The 22,063-nt window shown below is 42.3% G+C and overlaps 1 long non-coding RNA gene and 1 pseudogene across 1 annotated transcript; both read left to right on the forward strand.

The window, feature by feature from the left end:
- The first annotated feature begins 240 nt into the window (after positions 1-240).
- LOC112427933 (U6 spliceosomal RNA) lies at positions 241-334 on the forward strand (annotated as a pseudogene).
- Positions 335-8,297: 7,963 nt separating this feature from the next.
- Positions 8,298-21,599, forward strand: LOC105489087 (uncharacterized). Its single transcript, XR_011612599.1, has 3 exons — positions 8,298-8,428; positions 9,634-9,807; positions 21,503-21,599. It is a non-coding gene; the product is annotated as an uncharacterized lncRNA (long non-coding RNA).
- Positions 21,600-22,063: the final 464 nt, after the last annotated feature.

The raw sequence follows: 22,063 nt of genomic DNA on the forward strand, positions 1-22,063 counted from the left end.
TACTGCACTAACAGTATCAGATGCAAGCTGGGGAATTTGGAATGCTATCTGCAATAGTGACATCTGGTGGCTTCTACGTTCTGCTGCACCTCCTTAAGGCAGGAAAGCAAGTCTGGCTTTTAAGCAGTATTTGTGAAAACGTTAAAAAATTACATGAGTTCTGGAAAAGGACTTCAGAAATGGTATCATTTAACAATCTCCACTTGAATGCTTATGTTGCTCACTATATTAAAAATTATGGTGTTTCAGCAGCACACATACTAAAATTTTGAAAACTACAGAGATTAGCATGTGCAAGGATGACATACAAATTTGTGAAATGTTTCATATTTTAAAATTTATATTTGTACATTTTTTATTTATTTATTTATTTATTTTTTGAGACGGAGTCTTGCTCTGTCGCCCAGGCTGGAGCGCAGTGGCCAGATCTGAGCTCACTGCAAGCTCCGCCTCCCAGGTTTAGGCCATTCTCCTGCCTCAGCCTCCGAAGTAGCTACAGGTGCCTGCCACCTCGCTCGGCTAGTTTTTTGTATTTTTTTGGTAGAGACGGGGTTTCACAGTGTTAGCCAGGATGGTCTCGATCTCCTGACCTCGTGATCCGCCCGTCTCGGCCTCCCAAAGTGCTGGGATTACAGGCTTGAGCCACCGCACCCGGCCTATATTTGTACATTTTTTTGAGACAGGGTCTCACTTCTGTCGCCCAGGCTGGAGTGTAGTGGTGCGATCATGGCTCACTGCAGCCTCAACTTCCTGTGTTCAAGCAATTCTCGTGCCTCAGCCTCCCGAGTAACTGGGACTACAGGTGTGTGCCACCACGCCTGGCTAATTTTTGTATTTTTTGGTAGGGACAGGGTCCCACTATGTTGCCCAGGCTGGTCTCAAACTCCTGGGCTCAAGCAATCCTCCTGCCTTGGCCTCCCAAAGTGCTGGGATTACAGGTGTGAACCACCACACCTGGCTTATGTAATTATTTTTAGAAAAGATAAAAAGAAAAAATTATGATGAAAGAACTATTATGATATGAATCCTTGTTTCTAAAGGAGAAGCAGTTAGAGAAATATTGAATTATTTGGATTGCAAAGGGTCTTGCATGTCTCTGAGTGGGGTTTTGAGTTGGTTTTCCACGTCTGCTCTGTGGTGTCCCTCATCCACACACCTGATAAACGAGTGATGAGCCAGGTAACCCCACCCTGTATCCCCTGCACCATGATTTTAAACATGAAATGAACAATATTCTCTTTTAAGAATTCTGAAATTGGGAGAATCAAAGATATTGTCATTTATCTAGGGAATTGAAGGTGGAAGTATCCCATGAGGTAGTGGAGTAACAAAAATGGACCCTGTACAAGATAAAGTTTTGAAGAAGCAAGAATCTATGAAGACACAAAGCTGACCAGACAAGAGAAGAATGGAATAAACGTGCAAAGACAGGCCACGAAGCATGAAGGAAAAATAGGGAAATCAATGGAGAGGGAGGCAGACAGTGACGCAGTGGGGCTTGATCCTGGGGCTACCTTGGTTGCTGCCCTTTCTTGGGCTTAATTGCTCTTTAATTAAAAAAAAAAATGTCCCAGAGGACACTTGAGTGATTTCCTAGACATAAAAAGAGCCTTGACTACTCCTAATTAAAAGATGAAGTTTTGTCACAAATCTGAATTTCACTTTTCATACTGCACTAATTCCTAAGTACTCATTGCCTGCTTTCTCTATTTATTGTCAGTGCCCAACAGCCCCGACAGAGGGGGCTTCTTACTTGAAACTATATTAGACATGTTGCTTCCACATTTATGCATTACAGGCTTGGCCACCTGAGAAAAACATAACCTGTGGACTCCTTTGTCTTTTACTCTTCAGCTCTGCACAGGTGCCCAATTCAGTTCTGCACAGTGCTAGCTTAGAGTCAAACTTGACGTGTTCAACTCAGCTTACCCATCATCCCCACTCATCCTGCCAACCCACTCACCCCCTGTATTGCCAACTTTCTTCCAGGAACCTGTGCCAGAAAACTGGGAGTCATTCTAGGCCCTCTCTCACACTCCAGATCAAATTTGGTGTCACTAAATTTGTTTAACTTAAAATTGCAGAGGCATAATCTTAGCCATCAACTTGCTTTGTGTAATTTCCTTATGCATTGCTTCATTCCTTTGGTCTAACTTAGAAATGCATCTTAAAGAGTAAACACATTAAATCTAATCAACTCTGTTACCATTGTTGACAGTCAACACCAATGGGTGTTTTTTCCTATTGTAAACTGGTTTGGCTATAAGTCAAAATTGTTTTAGTCCTGAGTCAACACTTACTTATCCAACAAATACTTTGACTAAATAATGTGTGTTGGGCACTCTGCTGGACAGGATAGAAATGTGATTAACTTAAATAACTCATGTTTTGAAAACACATGCTTTCAAATTAACTGTAAATAAACGATATGCATACTGTAATACACAGATGGAAAATATCAGGTAACAGAGGAAAAAATAGGGAGTCTTACCCAAGGAATACAGATGTGAAAACGATATGAACCTAGTCAAATAAATATCACAAAACAAAATGTAAGGAATATAATTGTGCCAACTGTTAAGAAATAAGGAAAAAATCATAATACACAATTTACGTACAACTAATATGTGACTACATTCAAGTAAACATCACTTCCAAGCTTTTTTCGTGCCACCTCATAAAAACAGGAGCAAAACAGGAACAAGATGAGATCTGGCTTTCCCAGGAGTAAGGTGGTATGGCCATTAAAGTACGGTGGTAAGGCCAATAAAAAAATTCTCAAAATTCTTCCATCACCAGGACAGGAGGCAGAATGGATGGAGCATGTGCTGAGCTGGCCTCAGGTGATATACCCCTACCCCTACCCCCACCCCACCCTCACCCTAGCCTGGTCTCATGCCAAACTGTTTCAGATGTTCATATGCCCATCATAATAATGAACAGAGAATTTAGCAACCTTGCATAAGGATGGAGGTGTACAAGAAAAACCTTATCCACTGACAAAGGTAAAACACATCACTTGAGAATCTTCTCATGGATTAGAACCACAGGGGACAAATTGCCACTGCTAAGCCATATTTTCCTTGTTGGACAGTTTTGTGGGAAAATGGACAGCAAGGCCGGGCGCAGTGGCTCAAGCCTGTAATCCCAGCACTTTGGGAGGCCGAGATGGGCGGATCACGAGGTCAGAAGATCGAGACCATCCTGGCTAACCTGGTGAAACCCCGTCTCTATTAAAAAATACAAAAAAACTAGCCAGGCGTGGTGGCGGGCGCCTGTGGTCCCAGCTGCTCGGGAGGCTGAGGCAGGAGAATGGCGTGAACCCGGGAGGCGGAGCTTGCAGTGAGCTGAGATCACGCCACTGCACTCCAGCCTGGGCGACAGAGCGAGACTCCGTCTCAAAAAAAAAAAGAAAAAGAAAATGGACAGCAAGGCAAAAGGATACAAAGAACACAGTGTTTTGCACCAGGAGTGTTTTCTGAGAGGAACAGACAACTTACTGACCTCCACATTCTCTCGCCAGGCTCAAGGGCACCTCGGTAGGAGGGTGGCTCCCTCCTTCCTCTTCCAACAGGCCCAACATGGCGGGTTCTTTACCTGTTCCAAGATCGCAGTTTCCAGAACAACATCAAAAGCACTAATTTAAAATCTGTCTTCTTTCTAAAAGAAAACTCAGGAGGTAAGGAGAGGCAAGGCCTCAAAATCCTCCCTTATTTGGAATACTAAATTGCACCTGAGGCATACTCAATTGTGACTTTCTCTCCCACCTTTGGAGATCTTACTCCTTTGGAGTGGGAAGATGGCGACTCACATAGTAATATGGAATTTGAATAGAAAATAAATTGTGCAGAATCTCACGTATGATGTCCTAAAAGTGTCCAAAATGATGTCATTAAAAAGGCAGGGACGGGGACTGCAATTAGATGGATGAGGAAGAGAGAGTTGAGAAAACAGATTAACGATGCCTTTGACACAATCAGCCTGTGAGGAATACTGGTTTCTATGACAACCAAACCACTTAACCTCAATTAACGAAGCTGTTCAAAAAGAAAAACTTGAAAGATGGGAAGGGGAAAAGCCAGCGGATCCTCTTTGGGGGAATGAAGTAGCCTGTCCCCTCAGCGCCTGTGAGACAAGCGCGAATTAACTACATATCCGCAGGGCGCGCATCCTCTTACGCTCTCCAGTTCCCAGTAATTAGTATTCAGAAGCAGCCCAAAGATGTTGAGAAATTGCAACTCATTAGCGCGGTTTTCTGACAGAACAGCCTTATTATCCTGATTGCGCTTTAACTAAACAGCACGGACAAGGATTAGACAAAAGGCTACCTCTTGCTTTTCCCAAACTTAGTGTTGCTGTTCACACACACCAAGTTCCCAGCATATTCTAGGAACCCCTTTCTGATAATTTGGCAGGCCAGGCTGGATTCTGGACTTTTGTTTGTAGCAGAGAATAATTGTTGTTAGAATGAAACAACCAGGCCGTTCACGATAAAACAATGTTAAAATCAAATAACAAAAAATTTATTTATGCACAATTTAACGTCCTCCATGTAACCAAGGGAATTGAATTTTCCGGAGTCTCTCTTAAGTCAATGGAGAACTATCTTCATATTTTCCTGGGTCTGAGATGGGTTTGTCTGGGTTGCAATGGGCATGAATAAAGTAACTCTAACAGAAAGGAGGTGGGAGGAACAGCAGAGGGGTTCATCTTTCTTAGCATGTCATCCATAACCAATTCCTACACCGCTCCCTCACCTTCTACAAAGCCTGAAGGTGGAAGGAAATGGAGACTTTTATTGGACTGCCTCTTGATTGTTTCTGATAAAAATATATCTAGTTATTTATATTCTACTATCAACACAAATGGGAGGGAAAAAATAGAAACCCTAACAATATCAAGAGCATTGCCAGTTTTAGCATTTTGTATAGGTGTTTCTTGCTGGTTTTATTAGAAAAAAAAGTAAGTATTATAAGGAGAAATTAATTTACAACAAACCCTTGTTAACAGATGCTAAATTTTGTAAAAAACGAATAATACATTGGTGGTGTAAAAAAATAAAACCAGTTTCCATCAAGCTAAATTTTAATAAATCAATCTAAAAGGCAAAAACATGCACCTTGGAATTTTTTTAAAAATATAAATAGACACTCACATCTACATAGGAATATCTCCTGTTTCACAACTTTGTTGTAAATTTTGACTCATATTTTGCCTCCGGAGCTGGGGATGAAAACAAATGAGCCTGACTATAAATAGGAGCACTGACAGTCCAACAGAAGAGTATCTCATCATTTAAACTTTGTCTTTTACTTTTCAAATGCTAGTGATGATGGGCTGGGTGCAGTGACTCAAGCCTGCAATCCCAGCACTTTGGGAGGCCAAGGCCAGCGAATCACTTGAGGTCAGGAGTTCAAGACCAGCCTGGCCAACATGGTGAAACCCCATCTCTAATAAAAATACAAAAATTAGCTGGGCGTGGTGGTGGGCACCTGTAATTCCAGCTACTCAGGAGGCTGAGACACGAGAATCACTTGAACCCAGAAGACAGAGATTGCAGTGAGCCAAGATCATGATACTGTACTCCAGCTTGGGCAAAAGAGCAAGACTCATCTCAAAAATATAAAAATTAAAAAGTTGGCCGGGCGCGGTGGCTCAAGCCTGTAATCCCAGCACTTTGGGAGGCCGAGACGGGCGGATCACGAGGTCAGGAGATCGAGACCATCCTGGCTGACACGGTGAAACCCCGTCTCCACTAAAAAATACAAAAAAAAACTAGCCGGGCGAGATGGCGGGCACCTGTAGTCCCAGCTACTCGGGAGGCTGAGGCAGGAGAATGGTGTGAACCCGAGAGGAGGAGCTTGCAGTGAGCTGAGATCCGGCCACTGCACTCCAGCCTGGGTGGCAGAGCGAGACTCTGTCTCAAAAAAATAAATAAATAAATAAATAAATAAATAAAAATAAAAAATAAAAATAAAAAAGTTAATGATGATGCATATTTCTTCCTTCATGAATTGCCTATGTCCATTTTTCCTGCTAGAGTTTTAGAATTTTTCTTACACTACTGAGATTTTGAAACAGAAAAACTATTAACATTATTCTTGCCATATTTATGAAAAATACCATCCTATATTGTTACTTCTAAATTTTACGATGTTTTAGCATGCAAAAGTTTTCTTTCTTTTTTTTTTTTTTTTTTGTAGTAAAATATGCTAACATTTTCCTTTGAGGTTTTACCTATTACTTTTATCCTTAGAAACTTCACAGTCTGGCCAGGTGCAGTGGCTCATGCCTATAATCCCAACACTATGGGAGGCCGATGTGGGTGGATCACTTGGACCCAGGAGTTGGAGACCAGCCTGAACAACATGGTGAAACCCCATCTCTATAAAAACAACAACAAAACAACAACAAAATAAGTTAGCTGGGCATGGTGGTGCACACCTGTAGTCCCAGCTATTCAAGAAGCTAAGGTGAGAGGATTACTAGAGCCTGGGAGGCAGAGGTTGCAGTGAGCCGAGATCTTGCCATTGCACTCCAGCCTGGGTGAAAGAGCGAGACCTTGTCTAAAAAAAAAAAAAAAAAGAAAGAAAGAAAGACTGAGAGAGAAAGAAAGAGAAAACAAAGAAATTTCACCATCCTCAGAGCAGCTCAATATTCATGTACATTTAATGTAAAGATTTATGGCTCTAACTTGACATGATTATCTGCATAATCAATTTTTCCAATACTTTTTTTTTTTTTTTTTGAGACTGTATCTCACTCTGTCATCAGGCTGGAGTGCAGTGGCATAATCTAGGCTCACTGCACCTCCCAGGTTTAAGTGGTTCTCCTGCCTCAGCCTCCCGAGTATCTGGGATTATAGGTGCATGCCACGACACCTAGCTAATTTTTGTATTTTTGGAAGAGACAAGGTTTCACCATGTTGGCTAGTCTGGTCTTGATCTCCTGACCTCATGATCTGCCTGCCTTGGCCTCCCAAAGCACTAGGATTACAGGCGTGAGTCACTGAGCCCAGCCCAATACTTTTTTATTGAGCTATAAATAGGCACAACGTAAAATTTACCATAATTTTTTTTTTTTTTTTTTTGAGACGAAGTCCACTCTGTCATCCAGGCTGGAGTGCGGTGGCACGATCTTAGCTCACTGCAACCTCCACCTCCTGGGTTCAAGCGAGTCTCCTCTCTCAGCCTCCCAAGTACCTAAGATTACAGGCGCCCACCACCACGCCTGGCTAATTTTTTGTATTTTTAATATAGACAGGGTGTCGTCATATTGGCCAGGCTGGTCTTGAAATCCTGACCTCAAGTGAGCTACCTGCCTCAGCCTCCCAATGTGCTGAGATTACAGGTGTGAGCCACTGTGCCCAGCTCATCAAATTTTCAAGTGTTACCATTTAATGACTTGTTGTAGATTAACACAAAGTTGTGCAACTATCACCACTATCAAATTCCAGAATATTTTTCGTCATCCCCAAAAGAAACCCTATATCTATTAGGAGTCACTCCCCACTCCACTCTCCCCTCATCTCCTGGCAACCACTAAGCTACTTCCATCTATTCTGGGAATTTCCTATTAATGGAATAATTTATGTGGTCTTTCATATCTGGCTTCTTTCATTTAGCATGTTGTCAAAATTCATCCATGTAGCAGCATGAATCAGAACCTCCTGACTTTTTTTGGCTAATATCCCAATATGTTAGTACACTGTATTTTATTATCCATGTATCAGTTGATGGACATTTAAACATTCATGTACAAGTTTCTGTGTGGATGTACATCTTTAACTCTCTTGGGCATCTACCTAGGAGTGAAACTCCAATACTTTTTGTTTAATAATGCCTTTCCCAGTGATTTATGATTTCTTCTTTATCATACAGTAAATTCCTGGTTTCAGGGCTTTCCCATCTGTTCTGCTGTCCTGTCACTTCTTTTGCAAATACAAGACCTTTCCAATTTTAGTAGATGTATGTTTTATTTGCTCATAGGGCAAGACACCTCTAACTTTCCTACACTTGATCTTAGCCAAAAGGCCAAAAAGCAATGACACCTCTAACTTTCCTTTCTTAAACTCTCTTATTGCTGCTTATTCTTCACTCTCAACTTTAGAATCTACTTGTCATGCTGCTGGTATTTTGATTGAAGATGGGAAATTGATTTGGAAAAAATTGATATATTTGCAATATTTTGGCTTTCTATCCACAGATATGGTCTCTCTTGTTTTATTCAAATCTTCTACTATGCCTCCCACTAAATTTTGTGACCTTCCTCATATAAGACTCACCCGTTTTTTGTTAAGGAATAACTAGATACTCTAACCTCTGAGGGGGTGACAGCTGGACTCAACTGATGAGAAGAAGTGAACCAAGCAAAGACTTGAAGGAAGTCAACTCCAGGCACAGCAAAGGATGAGTGCAAAGACTATGAGGTGAGCTCAGTTGGCAGGAATAGGGAGAAGGGAGTGTGGTTGGGACAAAGTGATCAAGGAAGAATAGAAGAAGTTGAAGTTGGACTTAGGCAGGCCCAGATCAAATAGAGCCTTAGAGGCCATATAAGGAGCTTAGATTTTTGTCTTATGCAGATTGAAACCTATGGGAGAGTTTAAAGCAGGCACTGACATGGTCTTGCTTCAGGGCAACTACCCCTGGTCTAGCTAGGAAGTTGCCCTCTTAATGTGATCATTTGGCTTCCTGACCTGTGGCCAGTGCCAAGACCTAACAGACAGACAGGAACTTGAGAGAGTTAGAAGAAGTCAGTCCATAAATACCTCTGAGTGGCTCACCAGGATCGCTACCCCCACAAGCCACACACTCATTGTGCTAGAGGCTGGTCCTGAACTCACCAGCACCACCAAAGGGAACTGGAGGTCCCAGGGAAAGGCAACCCTTAATTCCCCATCTACCTTCACATGCCTACAAAAAAGCCCACGTGATGACTATAGCCATGAACACTTCTGGAGAGAAAGTAGCAGGCAAATACCTTCCTCCCACCAGCCTGCCCACCCTTCTCCCTCAACGCTGCTACCAGAAAGTGTTGTGGGACAGGGATTTCCGATACCAAGGAAGGTGCCAAGAGTCACCAAACCACCCACAAATCTTAAGGGGATTGTCATGGCCTCTTAGTCACCCAGCTGGAAGCTGCTATTTTCCTGGTAGGAATTGCCTCCCCCTCTACCCCTGCCATCGTGCCAGATGTTCAGGTTGCCCAAATACGTCTGCCCTGGTGGACTACTTCAGGCACCCCTGCCCAGGAACATTCCTGGAGGCCACACCTGGAACCTACTTGACCAACACTTCTAATGATTTTGTAAGCTCCTAATTTCCTGTATTAAATTCTTTTCTTCTTAAAGTACCTAGAGTGATTTCTGTTGAACACTGACTAATATTCAAATAGCAGCACCAACACTCTGCCATGAGAGATGCGGCATGAGTTCATGTCCTCAGCAATCTCCATCATCTTCCACTCAGTCTATTCACCTTGCTCTGTGAAACCATTCTGCCCAGCCACTGTCCTGCTGAGGAAACTGCCTCCACTTGCAACCTTCCCCTCTCTATGCTAAGGTTTAGTCCCGTGTTAAACCCATAAGAATCTTTTAGATTTCTCTCTTCTGTCTATTCTATGTGACCCTCCCAGAAGGCAACACAGCCTGAGGTCCCCCAGCAGAGGCAAGTCCAGAAATGGTCTTCTGACACCAGCAATCCGTGGGTTCATTCAACACATACTGAAGGTCCATGTTTTGCCAAGGCTGTCTGCAAGAGACCACAAAAGTTCTGAAAGTCCCTGAATCAGCAAATGACTGATATAAAGGTAATCCTGTAGGGTACCAAAAGGTAGCCAAATTGTCCTTTCCAATCAACTTTCCATTGACATTTGAAAAAGGAAAAGAGGGCTGGGCACAGTGGCTCATACCTGTAATCCCAGCACTTTGGGAGGTCAAGGTGGGCAGATCATGAGGTTAGGAGTTCGAGACAAGCCTGGCCAACATGGCAAAACCCCGTCTTTACTAGGGATACAAAAATTAGCTGGGCATGGTGGTGGGTGCCTGTAATCCCAGCTACTCAGGAGGCTGAGGCAGGAGAATCACTTGAACCCAGGAGGCGGAGGTTGCAGTGAACTGAGATCGTGCCATTGCACTCCAGCCTGGGTTACAAGAGCAAGACCCCATCTCAAAAAAAAAAAAAAAAAAAAATGGAAAGAGGACGTCAGTGTTTTGCCCCTGCTGCAGCATGCCAAGTTGTCTGGAGACAGAAAGCTTAGCAAAGTGGATTGAGGCACCTGCCTGAGCCTGCTGCTCCTGCAGCTCCAAAACCAAACGGCAGACTTTCAGTGGAGCAGCCCCTTCCCATGGATGAACTTCACACAGGTGGAAGACAAGGTGGGAAAGTGGGAAAGCTCATTCGATCTTGAAACAATCAGAATATTTCTGCATAAGGCAAAGAAACTCGTCCTCTGTGTGCTATGTGTGCATACAAGAACACACACACATATATACACTGCATTGGTAGTCTTGGGGGAAAGCAATCTCTTGTGGCGCCTTGGAACTTCAAGCAAATACTACCTGGTGCTGTGGATTTTGCCCTTTGACCAACAGACTATCTTCTGAATTGGCTCAAGTCTACGTAGGGTTTAGTATTCACAAAAAATATCAAAGATACTTTATTGATTAAAGTGCAATGAGTGGAATGTCATTGAATTATTAGTGAAACTGGGTTTTTTGGTACTTTTTTTGTATTGTTCTGCTCCAATAAAGCCTAGCCACTCTACATAAGTGCCCTGCCTACCCTCAGTCATCCTCACTCAGAAAAGGACCCCTTCTCTGGCCTTCCCCTGGGGCATCTGGAAATAACAGACTCTGGTCCATGCTGTTACATGATCTGCCCAAAATCCCACAAGCAGCACTGTTGTGCCTCCTGAGCAGATGGGGCTGACAGTGCCCACCTCTGAGGTTTGCAGCATGACAGCCACCCTCCCCAGACAGATCTCCACAATGCAGTTCTTGGCCTTGAAGCATGAGTGCTGGGACCTTAATTCCTTCCTTTTTCCCTTTCCGTACTCAGTCAAGGGGTGGAGGTAAATGGCTATGAAGCTTGTTTTATTGAACTTGTATCTAATAAGCTGGGTTCTCTGAATTAGGCCTACTCAGAAAAGAAGTTTTAGATCTATGCCCACTGGAAATGTACAGAAAATGTTGCATGAGGGCCTTTCCCCAAACTAAAGAATGGAATGTCCTATTAGCAGACTTTCTACTCTTAATATTTCATTTTTGGTATCTGTGTTTTCTTCCATTAATTGCCATTTTCATCCTTTTAATTTTGTATAATTGCCTACCATTTAAAACCCTTCCTATTTTAGTAGGTGCCTGGTCATTCATACTCAACATTATTTGAACATTTTGGTATAACAAAACAAATAAAATATACCATAGAGAAGAAAAAAGTGTACATTTGCTTGGAATAACACAACAAAATGACATCCATTGCAATCATCAATTGTCCACATTACACACGAACTGAGGTCTGAACCCAGAGACTTCAGGATGGGATGAAAGGCCTAAGAAGTTCCCAGTTTTCCTTCTATCTATCATTCTCAGCCAGTGAAGACTGAAAGCTAGACATACCTTCCTAAGTTTGCCAAGGCTAAGTCCAACAGAATCTACTTTGGTCATTTTAAATCCTGTTTTAAGGCTAAACAAATGTCCAAGTCACAACCCAGGATAAAGAAGCACAACCTCAATGACTGTCCCAAGTGACAGCTTGGAAGCCCAACCTGAGTTTAATCGCCAGCTCAAATGTGAATTACCTGTGTTGTTTTATTGCAACACATCCAACAGAGATAGGGAACAAAGCAGCCTTAGCATCATCTCCAGGTCCTTCCCAAAAAGGGGCTACTGTCAGAAGAGCTAAAAGTGGCTGGAAAGCTGAAGACTGTTAGCAGCATCCAAAAGAGTCAACAAAAGGCTGTAACAAGAGGCCAGTTGGTGGCTGGCTGGCTGCTAGAGGCCAAGTGGAGGAAGAAATCTGCTGGCCTTGGAATAGGAGTCTTTTTCCTTTGGACTAAGCTTTAAAGAGTCTTCCTTTTGAGGGCGGAAAATTGCTCAAATAAAGAAACTAGTTTTATTTTAAAAAAACAGGTGAGAAAGGAACAAGATGAAATCAAATCTATTATGCTTCCTAAGATTTTGGAAGACTTCCAGGGACCGATGTTAGGGAAAATGAAAATTGAGCATCAAATGTTAATGGAAAAATCACTATGGGGGATGTGGGAAAAGAAAATCTGGAAGGAAAAATGGAACAAATGTTGAATGTGTGGGCTTCCCAGTGGCTTGTATAAGAGCCACGAAAATGGATTTTAAGTATAGAAGATTCTGTTGACCTGGCATTAACTTGTTGCTCCATGACCAAATGGGGGACACAGGGTTTTAGTATCAGTTATTGAGGTTTTGTGCTCCCTCAGTCCCCTCATTCGACCCAACAATATCACCCAAGAATGATTATCCAACCAAGGATTATTTTGATAATCAAAATCACGGACACTTGCTATTTTTTATGAGTTTTTGTAAACTAAGTCTAGGGACACAGAGCTCATCTAGGAAGATGAGGGGGAGAGCATACTAAAGGCACAGGGTGTTGCTCCAATCTGAAATACCGTCCCTCCCTGCACCCTCACGCCACTCACTTTCTGCTCAGACAGCAATAACAGGTAAAAATAGCTTTGGTGCTGCATCTCCACCCCGTCCTCCCCATTCCCTGAAAAAAGATTCATAGAATTTAAGATGTGAACAGTTGGGAACCACTGCACTAAACCATATTGTATCCAGTACTCCATACACAGATTGCCAAATGGCTGAAGAACAAGGTCTGGCCCTTAAAACGAATGAAGCTGGATGGCTAAAAGAGCGTTGCAACAGAAATCTTTGTTCTACAAATGAGCTGAACCTACCCAGACGGTCCTAACCATAAGGCCTATAGCAACCTTTCTAAGAGCCACAATTTTGTTGACAAGGAACACCACGCTGCTATTTTTAAAGGAAGCATTCATCTTTCTGACAGCTAGTCAGTAAGTTATCTTTTGTGGTCAAACTTGCGTGATTTGGTCTTAGGAAGTTCACCTGGGTGAGAAAGAGTAGGAGAAGAATGTGTTCTTCTTCCTACTGGATAAAAGTTATGCGTAAATCTCAGACAAAAAATAGAGAGAAAAAAAAAGAATCCCCATGGCACTAAAATGTCAGAATATACATTTCTTAATAGATTAATGAGTACTATAAATATTTATACCATCTGCTGACATACCTAACTTGTAGGGGTAATATGGGAACAGGGGAAGAAGCAGCCAGATAAATATTAAAGGGTATTTTTAAAATAATTATGCTGTAATCATTCTTTTAAAATATATTTTCCTGAAATAAGGGATTCCATCTCTTTTTGGAGAAGCCATTTAATAGCCAAATTAAAGAGAGGTTAGCTCCTTCACTACACCAGTCCCATTATCACCACTCTAATCTCCATGGTCACCCAGAGTTTGCCAACTAGAATTTTGGATGAATTAAGATTTGTTTATTTAATAATGTAGAGGAGATCAGAAAATAGTTGGTGTCTCAAGACTTTAAATCAACACATGCCTTCAATCTGGGTTTTAAGAAGTTTTAGTGTTATAAGTAACTTCAGACACAGAAATAAAAAGAAAAAAAGAGAAATGTTTTTCTCTTTTAATAAAGAAAAACATAAAGCCTCCAACATATTATTAAAATGGCTTTGCTTTTAATTTCAACATAGAAGTGCTCTGTTTAAAACTATTAATAGTTTATTAACATAAATCTTTAGTACGTGAAGAAAAAAATAGGATGGAAAACTTTCAGGGCTAGAATGAGCTCTTATTTTCCATTTAATATTTGGGTAGGAACAATTCTTGGAAATGATCACAAACGCAATAATTACCGGCTTAATCCTAAATAGATTTGCAGCCATTCCTTTTCGTGTTATTTTTGGCATGCTGGCTGCGGCATGCTGTAATGTTGACATAACTGGTTTCTCAGAAAACAAGATTTGTGACAATTTGCTCCATTCTGCTCCAAAGACAATCAATCTGAGGCTTTCAAAGCAAGGCTAAAAATGCACACAAATCTCCCCACTCGCAGCTGCTTCTTGTTTAACATTGTCAAATTTTCTTAATTAAAATTTGAGATCTTACGCTTGGCTTCCTCTCCCCTTCCTCTAAAGCTCAAATGACACTTTGCCTTTTTTAGCTATATGGAAGTCTACAAAAAGTCAGACAAAGGCCCTAATTGTTTTATCAGAAGACCTCATTTTTAAGTTTGTGCTTAGTATTTTTCATCCATATTACATTTTATCCAATCTGAATCTTAGCAGGCTTAATTCAGCTTTGAGGGTGAACAGAACATGTATTTCACCCAAAATCGTAATTACTGTTGAAATATCAGAGGCATTTCCTGAGGTTTTCTCGTAAGTCTTCAGTCACGTGGCTTTTCAGTGCCATCTGTATACCAAAGACTCACAATTTTTTATCTCTACCCAAGCCTCTCTTCCAAATTCCAGTGTCATTTATCTAACTGTCCTCTCAACATCAAGATGTCTTATACGATCCTTAATAAGGATTTTAAACTCATTATGTCCATAATGACTTCTGAGCATTCCTCCAAAACCTGCTCAGTCTGCCAATTTGCCCATCTCAGCTGATGCAACTCCACCCTTCTGGTCATTCAGGCCCAAACCCCAGACATCATACTAGTGTCTGGGTCACTGTGATGGCCTCGTCTCCTGCTTCTACCTCATCCACCTCACCCTACCCTCAACATCCAGTCTTTTCAAAACACGTTAGCCCATGCCACTCCTTTGCTGAAACCTGCAATGGTTCCTCATTTCAGTCAGGGTAAAAGTCAAAGTTTTTTAAATGGCCCCATTACCTTCTGAAGATAACATTTAAACCTGCCATTAGGAGACAATATTATAGGTCTCTTGCTTTTCTGCATGTCTCAAAGGAAAAGGCACTGACTGGCTTTGTTCCAGACTAGCTCTTCAAAACTGTTTAGAATGAGCAGCTTTGGAAGATGTAGTGTCTCCCTCCAAAGAAGAAGGCAGGTTTGCTTACTGTTTAGTGTGAGGCAAAGAGAATGTCTATCTTCCGAGGAAAGGGCAAGAAAGTTTGCTTGCAGTCTGTTATAAAAGATTCTGGTTTGGCCAGGCGTGGTGGCTCATGCCTGTAATCCCAGCACTTTGGGAAGTCGAGGAGGATGGATCACAAGGTCAGGAGTTCGAGACCACCTGGTCAACATGGTGAAACCCTGTCTCTACTAAAAATACAAAAATTAGCCAGGCGTGGTGGCAGGTGCCTGTAATCCCAGCTACTCAGGAGGCTGAGGCAGGCAAATCACTTGAAACCGGAAGGCAGAGGTTGCAGTGAGCCCAGATCACACCACTGCACTCCAGCCTGGGAGAAAGAGTGAAACTCCATCTCAAAAAAAAAAAAGATTCAGGTTCCCTGAGCTTGGGGCTCCTCTGCTGTGACACAAACCCATTGAGGGTGCAGCAGCCACCTGAGCCCCTCCACATCACCCTTGTGGGACTTCGCAGGCAAGGGGAACTGGCACAAATATGCCAGTGTTCATGCTTCTTCTTGTGCCATGAGTAATAAAGCATTTTTGTCTCTGACCCAGGATTCTCATGTCTTCTGCCAGAATCCACAAAACTGTGCAGGCTAACCTTGTTAGCTTGCAAGGAGAGTAAAATCTGACTCTAGTCAGTACTTACCACCTATGTGACTCATCTCCTGCTACTGTCCCCTCAGTCCCTCATGCCAGTCACATGATCTCCTTGATGCCCTCAAAACAAATTTGGCACACCATTTTTTTTTTTTTTTTTTTGAGACGGAGTCTTGCTCAGTCGCCCAGGCTGGAGTGCAGTGGTGTGATCTCGGCTCACTGCAAGCTCCGCCTCCTGGGTTCACGCCATTCTTCTGCCTCAGCCTCCCCAGTATCTGGGACTACTGGCTACAGGTGCCCACCACCATGACCAGCTAATTTTTTTGTATTTTCAGTAGAGACACGGTTTCACCATGTTAGCCAGGATGGTCTCGATCTCCTGACTTCGTGATCCACCAGCCTCGGCCTCCCAAAGTGTTGGGATTACAGGCATGAGCCACCGTGCCCGGCCCCTGGCACACCCTTTCTTAAAGCCTTTGTATGGGCTTTTGTTTTCTTCCTGAAATGCTCTTCCCCCAGATACCAATTTAGCTCCCTCCCCTCTGTCAAGTCTTTGCTCTAACTTGACCTTCTTGATGAAGCCAACTGTAACCATCTTTTTTAAAACTACGACTGATATTCTCCCCTACCTCAGCATCCCCAGGTCCCCTTACTTGGATACTTTTTCTATTTTCAAATGCACCTATCACCTTCTACAGATTATTTAGGGGTCAGCGAATGTTTTCTTAACAAGTCAGATAGTAAATATTTTAAGTTTGTTTGCCTTAGATCTCTGTTCCAACTATCCAACTCTGCTGGTGCATTGAGAAAGCAGCTGTAGATAATATGTAAATAAATGGGCATGACTGTGTTCTAGAACACTACTTATAAAGTAGCCAATCTTGGCCGGGCACGGTGGCTCACGCCTGTAGTCCCCAGCACTGTGGGAGGCCGAGGTGGGTGAATCACCCAAGGTCTGGAGTTCAAGACCAGCCTGGCCAACATGGCAAGACCCTGCCTCTACCAAAAATACAAAAACTAGCTGGACGTGGTTGCAGGCACCTGGAATCCCAGCTACTCAGGAGGCTGAGGCAGAAGAATCGCTTGAACCAGGGAGGCGGAGGTTGCAGTGAGCCAAGATCACGCCATTGCACTCCAGCCTGGGCAACAAGAGCGAAACTCTGTCTCAATAAAATAAAATAAAATAAAATAAAATAACATAAAATAATAAAATAAAATAAAATAAAAATAAAATAGTAGGCAGTCTGCCTGAGGGCCTTAAATTGCCAACTCCTGCATTATATAATTTACTCATCCTGTTTATTGTGTAATGCCTGACCCATCCCATTAGAATATAAGCTCCATAAAGGATGCAATCTGTTTATTCACTACTATTTTCCAAGTGCCTGGGGCCGTCTGACAGGAAATAGTAGGAACTCAATAAATATTTGCTAAACAAAAGTGTAATCAGGGAACATACAGCTGTGGATCACTTTTAAGTAATCTAAACCAGAGTTAGATTCCAAATCATAGATGATATTACCCAGGGGTAACTTATCTGGGTTATAATGACCACTTACCCTTAACTGTCTCACTCACCAGCCATAGGGTAAACTTCCAGCAGCCATGTTTGTTCCAAATGACCCTGTTCTCTTAGTCACAATTGTTTGAAGGGAGGGTCACCACACCTCTCCCAAGCTAGGCCAATAAAAACTCCCCCTATGAGGACTTGGAACCTGTACTGAGAAAGAGAGTCACATATGTGAACTCAGAACCATGGATAGGTATGGTAGAATTGTACCTCCTGTCCCCTTGAATCTGGGCATAACCACATGACTTGCTTAGACCAATGAAATATGAATGGAAATGATCCATGTGAAAATTATGGACGGAAGTTTAAAAGTCAATATGATTTTCAACAAATGGTGATGGGACAACAGTATATCCACATGCAAAAGAATGAAGTTGAACCTCTACCTCATATCATATACTCAAATTACCTCAAACTGGATCAAGAACCCAAACTTAAGAGTTAAACTATACAACTCTTAGAAGAAAACTAAGTATAATCTGTATGACCTTGGATTAGGCAATGGATTTTTAGGTATGATACTAAAATCACGAGCAACCAAAAAAACAAAAACAAAAACAAAAGCAGATAAATTGGACCTCACAAAAATTTAAAACTTTTGTCAAAGGACACTATCAAAAAAATGAAAAGACAAATCACAGAGCAAAATATTTGCAAATCACATATCTGATAAAGATCTAGTAAGAAAACCAAATTTTAAAATGGACAAAAGCTTTGAATAGCTTTTTCTCTCCAAATAAAATATATAAATGGTCAAAAAGTATGTGAAAAATGCTCAATATCATTAGTCATTAGAAAAATACAAATCAGGCCAGAGTGATGGCTCATGCCTGTAATCCCAGCACTTTGGGAGGCTGAGATGGGTGGGTCACCTGAGGTGAGGAGTTTGATACCAGCCTGGCCAACATGATGAAACCCTGTCTCTACTAAAAATACAAAAATTAGCTGGGCATGGTGGCACATGCCTGAATTCCAGCTACTTGGAAGGCTGAGGCAGGAGAATTGCTTGAACCCAGGAGGCAGAGGTTGCAGTGAGCCGAGATCACATCACTGCATTCCAGCCTGGGTGACAGAGTGAGACTCCATCTCAAAAAAAAAAAAGAAAGAAAGAAAAGAAAAAAGAAAAATACAAATCAAAAACCACAATGAGATAACACTCATTATTTTGTATTTTAATACAAAGTAAATTTTGTATTAAAGGCAAAATTATAGCTGTAAATAGGTCAGTGTTTGCCTGAGCCTAGGAGGTTGAGTTTAGGGATTGACAAAAAGAGGGAACTTTTTGAGGTGATAGGTGCGTTCTAAAACTGGATTATGGTGATGGCTGCACAAAAGTACACATTTTATGTAGACCTGTATTTTAAAAGGAGTAAATGTAATGGTATTTAAATTACACCTCAATAAAGGAATTATTTTGCCAAACTTCTCTTTGCCATGGCAATGAGTTTAATTCTACATGGTGAGGATCCAATGGCCTCCACAGTGCAGAACAAGGTTCTCTACTGACCAAAAATGCACATGTAGTGTGAGCAAGAAAAAAACTTATTTTAAGCCACTGAGACGTGTGGGGCTGTTTGTTACTGTGGCATATCCTAGCCCATTCTAATTAATACAGAAATCAGTCCAGACATGGTATTGGCTCAAGTTAATATTAAGTTTCATTAATTAAGGCAACAGGAATGAGTAATGTCTTAGACATACTGTGGTGTGGTTATTTGGCGTATGACACTGTATCAAATAGAATAAATTTTTTAGAGAATTGTACTACTGGAGAACCACCTGCACTGAAAAATGCTGACTTTTTGAAACTTAAAATGATCCTTTGGCCCCTGTGTGAGGCAGGAAAAGTTGAGAAAAATTGTTCCGCTCCTGGGGAGGGCAATTTCTTTGACAGTCTCTTCAGATACGGCCAAGAAAAATTACAGAAGAAAAAAAATCTCTCAGAAGGTGAACCCAGATGCCACAGAGACTAATGAACAAGAGCACTACTCCAGGAAATGGGCTCAAGGCCCAATCAAAGAACATTCTCTATTCTCAAGCTATGGAAGCTCAAAACATGAGATTTCAGAATCGCTACAGACCAGTGCTCACTGTGGCTTCCCAGGCTTCACTTTTCACCTTCTAAGTGGGAGTGTTCATTGTGGTTATCCCACTTCTGTTCAACCAGTGTTCATTCTGTGTTGCCATAATGGAATGCCACCGACTGGGTAATTTACAAATTTATTTCTTAGTCCTGGAGGCTGGGAAGTCCAAGGTCAAGGGGCCCACATCTGGCAAGAGCCTTCATGCTGTGTCATCCCAAAGTGGAAGGCAAAAGGGCAAGAGAGTACAAGAAAGCAAGAAAGTAAGAGAGCAAGAGAGGGCCAGACTTGCTTTCACAAAAACCCACTCCTGTAATACCAAAGCCTCTCCCAAGATAACATTAATCCATTCATGAGGATGGGCCCTCTTCACACTCCTACCTTTTAATACCATCACTATGGCAATGAAATTTCAGTGAGTTTTGGGGGGCACATTCAAACCACAGAAACCAGTACATTGTGTGTTGAGGGCAAATAACTGATTAGTTCACGGTGTCCAGATCAATTGCAGCCACATTTGGATTCAAAATAAGACAAGAGGGCATGTCACAGAGATGTCACAACCAGAAGGGATTTTGTTTCCCCCCCGAGACGGAGTCTCACTGTCGCCCAGGCTGGAGTGCAATGGTGCGATCTTGGCTCACTGCAACCTCTGCCTCCTGGGTTCAAGCGATTCTCCTGCCTCAGCTTCCCAAGTAGCTAGGATTACAGGTGCCTGAAACCAGGTGCCCAGCGAATTTTTGTATTTTTAGTAGAGACAGCATTTCACCACGTTGGCCAGGCTGGTCTCGAACTGCTGACCTCAGGCAATCTGCCCACCTCAGCCTCCCAAAGCACTGGGATTACGGGCGTGAGCCACTGCGCACAGCCCCAGAAGGAATTTTTTGTTGTTGTTGTTATATTCCTTGGTGCAGAAGTGAGTGTATTTTGTTTGCAGGAAAAAGAGTGAATCAGATATCTGGCAACCAGAAAGATAGTCATTTGTGCTATTCACCATCTACTTCTGGTTATTCTTCCAGACACATTAGGATTGTACTTTCCTGCACAGTTGAAGTTAGGTAAAGCTGTGTGATTTGCTTTGGACATGAAATATGTGTCACTTCTAGGTGGAAGCTGTAAGACTAAGACAGCCAGTAAAAAGGGGTCACTGGAGAACCTCTAACCAGCCTGGGCACTGGGAGGAGTATGCACTGGGGTGAAGCCTCAGGAAGTTCAGGCCATTTGCAGTGGGGAGGAGCCTGGCCTCTCCTGTTCCAGGGTAGAATGTGGGATTCAATCTGAGAGGAGGGAAGCCTACTAGCAGGACTCTTGCTTTGCTTAGAGTACCTGTTTCCCATTTTTTTTTTTAACCTTTTCACCTAATAAACCCTGCCATCTCACCCTTCAAAGTGTCTGCGAGCCTAATCTTTCAGGGTAGTGTAACAAGAACCCAGCTTTTAACAGAACTAAGGAGAAAGTCCTACAACAAGACCATTTTATATACACCATGCCTCCTTCCTCTTTCCATTCCAGATAGTGGAGTCTCTGGCAATCCAGGGCCCTGTGTGAGGATAATGTGGAGCTGGTCTCTCACTGGCCTGAAATAGATGATGGAGCATGAGAGGAAGATAAGCCTTTGCTGTTGTGGATATATTCCTCCCATCAAGTCTCTTCAGGAAGCACAGGAGAGACAGAAGAAATACTCTTCAAGTCTCCAAAGCTTTTCTATTCTGAATTTAAATACTTCCTATTTCCCACATTCTTGCCCTTGAATTCCACAGGCACCCTTTATCCATTACTAGATGGCTGTTCAAGTTTTTGTTTTTAAACAAGCTCAAGTTGATTACACCAAGTTGTAACTGATGCATTCATAAATCTATCAAGCTCCTCATGCCAAAGAACAAAGGAAAGACAAGCAGGAAAGCATGGGACACACTGGGAGAATCATAGTGGACCCAGCCCAAGTGGGAATGTGGCAGAGACAAGCTACCTGTTCACCATACGCATTGCCTCTTTTTTCTGAGCCCATGGCTAGACTACATTTCTCTGCCTATTTTGTCATGAGGTAAAGCAGTGACTGACTTCTAGCTAATGGAACTTAAACAGATATGTACCACCTTCCTCACACACCCCTCCATGCTTTGTCTCCTTCAATAGCTTGATGCAAAAGACCACAGTGACCTTAGCAGATGTGTGAAGACAGCAGAGCCACAAGACTGAAAGAACCTCGATTATTGAATCACGTCATGAAAACCCAACCACTGACAGAAACAACTGGTTTGTGACGGACATCGCCCGAACTCACATAGGGGAGGAGGGGAAGAATTTAATGTTGGATTAGCCCTTTGTGGTCTTGCATACTCCCTCCTCTGATCCTCCTTAGAGCTGAATTAGGTAGTGGAATGGTCCCCATTTTACAGCTGGATTAGGCAAAGTTCAGAGAAGTTAATGGCTAGGGAGGGGGAACATAGGCCACAATCTAGCCAAAGCCAGCCTCAAATATAGATCTCCTGATTCCCAGAGGCTACTACTTCTTCCACTGCGCTATACCTTGAATGCTGAAGATTCCTCCTTAAACTGAACATGTCAGCAGCTAATCTTTGAGCTATTAAATAAATTACAAAAAGATGACAGAAAAGGCAATCCTTCCTTGAGACAACTGTACCATCCCATTTATCTCTTCATGCCCAGGACTTGGCCAAGAACTCGGTGCAGAGA

This window comes from Macaca nemestrina, chromosome 14 (genome assembly GCF_043159975.1).
Source record: "Macaca nemestrina isolate mMacNem1 chromosome 14, mMacNem.hap1, whole genome shotgun sequence".
Classification (NCBI taxonomy): domain Eukaryota; kingdom Metazoa; phylum Chordata; class Mammalia; order Primates; family Cercopithecidae; genus Macaca; species Macaca nemestrina.